The following is a 7,337-nucleotide window of genomic DNA, read 5'->3' as shown; positions in this document are numbered from 1 at the left end:
GCTCCTTTAACCCTGTCCTGTCTGAGCGAAGAACAGATGCCCTCAGGCGACCTACACGCACAGGCGGGGCCAAATCCAAAGCTGAGCCCCAGGGAGCTGTGAGAACAAAGAAGAGAAAGGGAAATCTCTCCCAGCAGCCTCAGAAGCAGCGGATTAAAGCTCCACAATCAACTTGATGTACCTGCATCTGTGGAATACATGAATAGACAACGAGTCATCCCAAATTGAGGAGGTGGACTTAGAGAGCAAGATTTATTATATTTTCCCCTTTTCCTTTTTTTGTGAGTTTGTATGTGTATGCTTCTGGGTGAGATTTTGTCTGTATAGCTTTGCTCCCACCATTTGTCCGAGGGTTCTATCTGTCCGATTTTTGTTTAAATTTTTTTCTTAATAATTAGTTTTTATTTTAATAACTTTATTTTATTTTACTTTCTCTTCGTTCTTTCTTTCCTTCCTTCCCTCCTTTAGACAATGAATCATCCCAAATTGAGGAGGTGGACTTTGAGAGCAGGGTTTATGATTTTTTCCCCTTTTCCTCTTTTTGTGAGTGTGTATGTGTATGCTTCTGTGTGAGATTTTGTCTGTATAGATTTGCTTCCACCATTTGTCCCAGAGTTCTATCCATCCGTTTTTTGTGTGTTTTTTTCTCTTAATAATTTTTTTTTATTTTAATAACTTTATTATATTTTATCTTACTTTATTTTACTTTATCTTCTTTCTTTCTTTTTTCCTTCCTTCCCTCCGTCCTTCCTTCCTCCCTCCCTCCCTCCCTCTCTCCTTTCTTTCTTTCTTTTTCTTTCTTTCTTTCTACTTCTACTAATTATTTCTTTCTACTTTTTCTCCCTTTTCTTCTGAGCCATGTGGATGAAAGGCTCTTGGTGCTGCAGCCAGGAGTTAGTGCTGTGCCTCTGGGGTGGGAGAGCCAACTTCAGGACACTGGTCCACAAGAGACCTCCCAGCTGCACATAATATCAAACGGCGAAAATCTCCCAGAGATCTCCATCTCAACAACAGCACCCAGCTTCACTCAACGACCAGCAAGCTACAATGCTGGACATCCTATGCCAAACAACTAGCAAGACAGGAACACAACCACACCCATTAGCAGAGAGGCTGCCCAAAATCATAATAAGTCGACAGACACCCCAAACACACCACCAGATGTGGACCTGCCCACCAGAAAGACAAGATCCAGCCTCATCCACCAGAACACAGGCACTAGTCCCCTCCACCAGGAAGCCTACACAACCCACTGAACCAATCTCAGCCACTGTGGACAGACACCAAAAATAACGGGAACTACAAACCTGCAGCCTGCAAAAGGGAGACCCAAAACACAGTAAAATAAGCAAAATGAGAAGACAGAAAAACACACAGCAGATGAAGGAGCAAGATAAAAACCCACCAGACCTAACAAATGAAGAGGAAATAGGCAGTCTACCTGCAAAAGAATTCAGAATAATGATAGTAAAGCTGATCCAAAATCTTGGAAATAGAATAGACAAAAAGCAAGAAACAGTTAACAAGGACCTAGAAGAACTAAAGATGAAACAAACAATGATGAACAACACAATAAATGAAATTAAAAATACTCTAGATGGGATCAATAGCAGAATAACTGGGGCAAAAGAACGGATACGTGACCTGGAAGATAAAATAGTGGAAATAACTACTGCAGAGCAGAATAAAGAAAAAAGAATGAAAAGAACTGAGGACAGTCTCAGAGACCTCTGGGACAACATTAAACGCACCAACATTCGAATTATAGGGGTTCCAGAAGAAGAAGAGAAAAAGAAAGGGACCGAGAAAATATTTGAAAAGATTATAGTTAAAAACTTCCCTATTATGGGAAAGGAAATAGTTAATCAAGTCCAGGAAGCACAGAGAATCCCATACAGGATAAATCCAAGGAGAAATACGCCAAGACACATATTAATCAAACTGTCAAAAATTAAATACAAACAAAACACATTAAAAGCAGCAAAGGAAAAACAACAAATAACACAGAAGGGAATCCCCATAAGGTTAACAGCTGATCTTTCAGCAGAAACTCTGCAAGCCAGAAGGGAGTAGCAGGACATATTGAAAGTGTTGAAGGAGAAAAACCTGCAACCAAGATTACTCTACCCAGCAAGGATCTCATTCAGAATTGATGGAGAAATTAAAACCTTTACAGACAAGCAAAAGCTCAGAGAGTTCAGCACCACCAAACGAGCTCTACAACAACTGCTAAAGGAACTTCTCTAGGCAAGAAACACAAGAGAAGGAAAAGACCTAAAATGACGAACACAAAACAATTAAGAAAATGGAATAGGAACATACATGTCGATAATTACCTTAAATGTAAATGGAATAAATGCTCCCACTAAAAGACACAGATTGGCTGAATGGAAACAAAAACAAGACCCATATATTTGCTGTCTACAAGAGACCCACTTCAGACTTAGAGACACATACAGACTGAAAGTAAGGGGATGGAAAAAGATATTCCATGCAAATGGAAAGCAAAAGAAAGCTGGAATAGCAATTCTCATATCAGACAAAATAGACTTTAAAATAAAGACTATTAGAAGAGACAAAGAAGGACACTACATAATGATCAAGGGATCGATCCAAGAAGAAGATATAACAATTGTAAATATTTATGCACCCAACATAGGAGCACCTCAATACATAAGGCAAATACTAACAGCCATAAAAGGGGAAATCGACAGTAACACATTCATAGTAGGGGACTTAAACACCCCACTTTCACCCATGGACAGATCATCCAAAATGAAAATAAATAAGGAAACCCAAGCTTTAAATGATACATTAAACAAGATGGACTTAATTGATATTTATAGGACACTCCATCCAAAAACAACAGAATACACATTTTTCTCAAGTGCTCATGGAACATTCTCCAGGATAGATCATATCTTAGGTCACAAATCAAGCCTTGGTAAATTTAAGAAAATTGAAATTGTATCAAGTATCTTTTCTGACCACAACGCCATGAGACTAGATATCAATTACAGGAAAAGATCTGTAAAAAATACAAACACATGGAGGCTAAACAATACACTACTTAATAATGAAGAGATCACTGAAGAAATCAAAGAGGAAATCAAAAAATACCTAGAAACAAATGACAATGGAGACACAACGACCCAAAACCTGTGGGATGCAGCAAAAGCAGTTCTAAGGGGGAAGTTTATAGCAATACAAGCCCACCTTAAGAAGCAGGAAACATCTCGAATAAACAACCTAACCTTGCACCTCAAGCAATTAGAGAAAGAAGAACAAAAAAACCCCAAAGCTAGCAGAAGGAAAGAAATCATAAAAATCAGATCAGAAATAAATGAAAAAGAAATGAAGGAAACAATAGCAAAGATCAATAAAACTAAAAGCTGGTTCTTTGAGAAGATAAACAAAATAGATAAACCACTAGCCAGACTCATCAAGAAAAAAAGGGAGAAGACTCAAATCAATAGAATTAGAAATGAAAAAGGAGAGGTAACAACTGACACTACAGAGATAAAAGAGATCATGAGAGATTACTACAAGCAACTCTATGCCAATAAAATGGACAATCTGGAAGAAATGGACAAATTCTTAGAAATGCACAACCTGCCAAGACTGAATCAGGAAGAAATAGAAAATATGAACAGACCAATCACAAGCACTGAAATTGAAACTGTGATTAAAAATCTTCCAACAAAGAAAAGCCCAGGACCAGATGGCTTCACAGGCGAATTCTATCAAACATTTAGAGAAGAGCTAACACATATCCTTCTCAAACTCTTCCAAAATATAGCAGAGGGAGGACCACTCCCTAACTCCTTCTACGAGGCCACCATCACCTTGATACCAAAACCAGACAGGGATGTCACAAAGAAAGAAAACTACAGGCCAATATCACTGATGAACATAGATGCAAAAATCCTCAACAAAATACTAGCAAACAGAATCCAACAGCACATTAAAAGGATCATACACCATGATCAAGTGGGGTTTATTCCAGGAATGCAAGGATTCTTCAATATACGCAAATCTATCAATGTGATAAACCATATTAACAAATTGAAGGAGAAAAACCATATGATCATCTCAATAGATGCAGAGAAAGCTTTTGACAAAATTCAACACCCATTTATGATAAAAACCCTGCAGAAAGTAGGCATAGAGGGAACTTTCCTCAACATAATAAAGGCCATATATGACAAGCCCACAGCAAACATCATCCTCAATGGTGAAAAACTGAAAGCATTTCCACTAAGATCAGGAACAAGACAAGGTTGCCCACTCTCACCACTATTATTCAACATTGTTTTGGAAGTTTTAGCCACAGCAATCAGAGAAGAAAAGGAAATAAAAGGAATCCAAATTGGAAAAGAAGAAGTAAAGCTGTCACTGTTTGCAGATGACATGATCCTATACATAGAGAACCCTAAAGATGCTACCAGAAAACTACTAGAGTTAATCAATGAATTTGGTAAAGTGGCAGGATACAAAATTAATGCACAGAAATCTCTGGCATTCCTATATACTAATGATGAAAAATCTGAAAGTGAAATCAAGAAAACACTCCCATTTACCATTGCAACAAAAAGAATAAAATATCTAGGAATAAACCTACCTAAGGAGACAAAAGACCTGTATGCAGAAAATTATAAGACACTGATGAAAGAAATTAAGATGATATAAATAGATGGAGAGATATACCATGTTCTTGGATTGGAAGAATCAACATTGTGAAAATGACTCTACTACCCAAAGCAATCTATAGATTCAATGCAATCCCTATCAAACTACCACTGGCATTTTTCACAGAACTAGAACAAAAAATTTCACAATTTGTATGGAAACACAAAAGACCCCGAATAAGCAAAGCAATCTTGAGAACGAAAGAAGGAACTGGAGGAATCAGGCTCCCTGACTTCAGACTATACTACAAAGCTACAGTCATCAAGACGGTATGGTACTGGCACAAAAACAGAAAGATAGATCAATGGAACAGTATAGAAAGCCCAGAGATAAACCCATGCACATATGGACACCTTATCTTTGATAAAGGTGGCAGTAATGTACAATGGAGAAAGGACAGCCTCTTCAATAAGTGGTGCTGGGAAAACTGGACAGGTACATGTAAAAGTATGAGATTAGATCACTCCCTAACACCATACACAAAAATAAGCTCAAAATGGATTAAAGACCTAAATGTAAGGCCAGAAACTATCAAACTCTTAGAGGAAAACATAGGCAGAACACTCTATGACATAAATCAAAGCAAGATCCTTTCTGACCCACCTCCTAGAGTAATGGAAATAAAAACAAAAATAAACAAATGGGACCTAATGAAACTTCAAAGCTTTTGCACAGCAAAGGAAACCATAAACAAGACCAAAAGACAACCCTCAGAATGGGAGAAAATATTTGCAAATGAAGCAACCGACAAAGGATTAATCTCCAAAATTTACAAGCAGCTCATGCAGCTCAATAACAAGAAAACAAACAACCCAATCCAAAAATGGGCAGAAGACCTAAATAGACATTTCTCCAAAGAAGATATACAGACTGCCAACAAACACATGAAAGAATGCTCAACATCATTAATCATTAGAGAAATGCAAATCAAAACTACAATGAGATATCACCTCACACCAGTCAGAATGGCCATCATCAAAAAATCTAGAAACAATAAATGCTGGAGAGGGTGTGGAGAAAAGGGAACACTCTTGCACTGCTGGTGGGAATGTGAATTGGTTCAGCCACTATGGAGAACAGTATGGAGGTTCCTTAAAAAACTACAAATAGAACTACCATATGACCCAGCAATCCCACTACTGGGCATATACCCTGAGAAAACCAAAATTCAAAAAGAGTCATGTACCAAAATGTTCATTGCAGCTCTATTTACAATAGCCCGGAGATGGAAACAACCTAAGTGCCCGTCATCGGATGAATGGATAAAGAAGATGTGGCACATATATACAATGGAATATTACTCAGCCATAAAAAGAAACGAAATTGAGCTATTTGTAATGAGGTGGATAGACCTAGAGTCTGTCATACAGAGTGAAGTAAGTCAGAAAGAAAAAGACAAATACCGTATGCTAACACATATATATGGAATTTAAGAAAAAAATGTCATGAAGAACCTAGGGGTAAAGCAGGAATAAAGACGCAGACCTCTTAGAGAACGGACTTGAGGTTATGGGGAGGGGGAAGGGTGAGCTGTGACAGGGCGAGAGAGAGTCATGGGCATATACAGTAACATGGGCATATACAGTAACAAACGCAGTAAGGTAGATAGCTAGTGGGAAGCAGCCGCATGGCACAGGGATATTGGCTCGGTGCTTTGTGACAGCCTGGACGGGTGGGATGGGGAGGGTGGGAGGGAGGGAGACGCAACAGGGAAGACATATGGGAACATATGTTTATGTATGACTGATTCACTTTGTTATAAAGCAGAAACTAACACACCATTGTAAAGCAATTATACCCCAATAAAGATGTTAAAAAAAAAAAAAAAACTTCCCTATTATGGGAAAGGAAATAGTTAATCAAGTCCAGGAAGCACAGAGAATCCCATACAGGATAAATCCAAGGAGAAATACGCCAAGACACATATTAATCAAACTGTCAAAAATTAAATACAAACAAAACACATTAAAAGCAGCAAAGGAAAAACAACAAATAACACAGAAGGGAATCCCCATAAGGTTAACAGCTGATCTTTCAGCAGAAACTCTGCAAGCCAGAAGGGAGTAGCAGGACATATTGAAAGTGTTGAAGGAGAAAAACCTGCAACCAAGATTACTCTACCCAGCAAGGATCTCATTCAGAATTGATGGAGAAATTAAAACCTTTACAGACAAGCAAAAGCTCAGAGAGTTCAGCACCACCAAACGAGCTCTACAACAACTGCTAAAGGAACTTCTCTAGGCAAGAAACACAAGAGAAGGAAAAGACCTAAAATGACGAACACAAAACAATTAAGAAAATGGAATAGGAACATACATGTCGATAATTACCTTAAATGTAAATGGAATAAATGCTCCCACTAAAAGACACAGATTGGCTGAATGGAAACAAAAACAAGACCCATATATTTGCTGTCTACAAGAGACCCACTTCAGACTTAGAGACACATACAGACTGAAAGTAAGGGGATGGAAAAAGATATTCCATGCAAATGGAAAGCAAAAGAAAGCTGGAATAGCAATTCTCATATCAGACAAAATAGACTTTAAAATAAAGACTATTAGAAGAGACAAAGAAGGACACTACATAATGATCAAGGGATCGATCCAAGAAGAAGATATAACAATTGTAAATATTTATGCACCCAA

This window comes from Delphinus delphis, chromosome 7, assembly GCF_949987515.2.
Source record: "Delphinus delphis chromosome 7, mDelDel1.2, whole genome shotgun sequence".
Taxonomy (NCBI): Eukaryota; Metazoa; Chordata; class Mammalia; order Artiodactyla; family Delphinidae; genus Delphinus; species Delphinus delphis.
The sequence above is the reverse complement of the archived record's forward strand: the minus strand, read 5'-3'. Positions refer to the sequence as shown.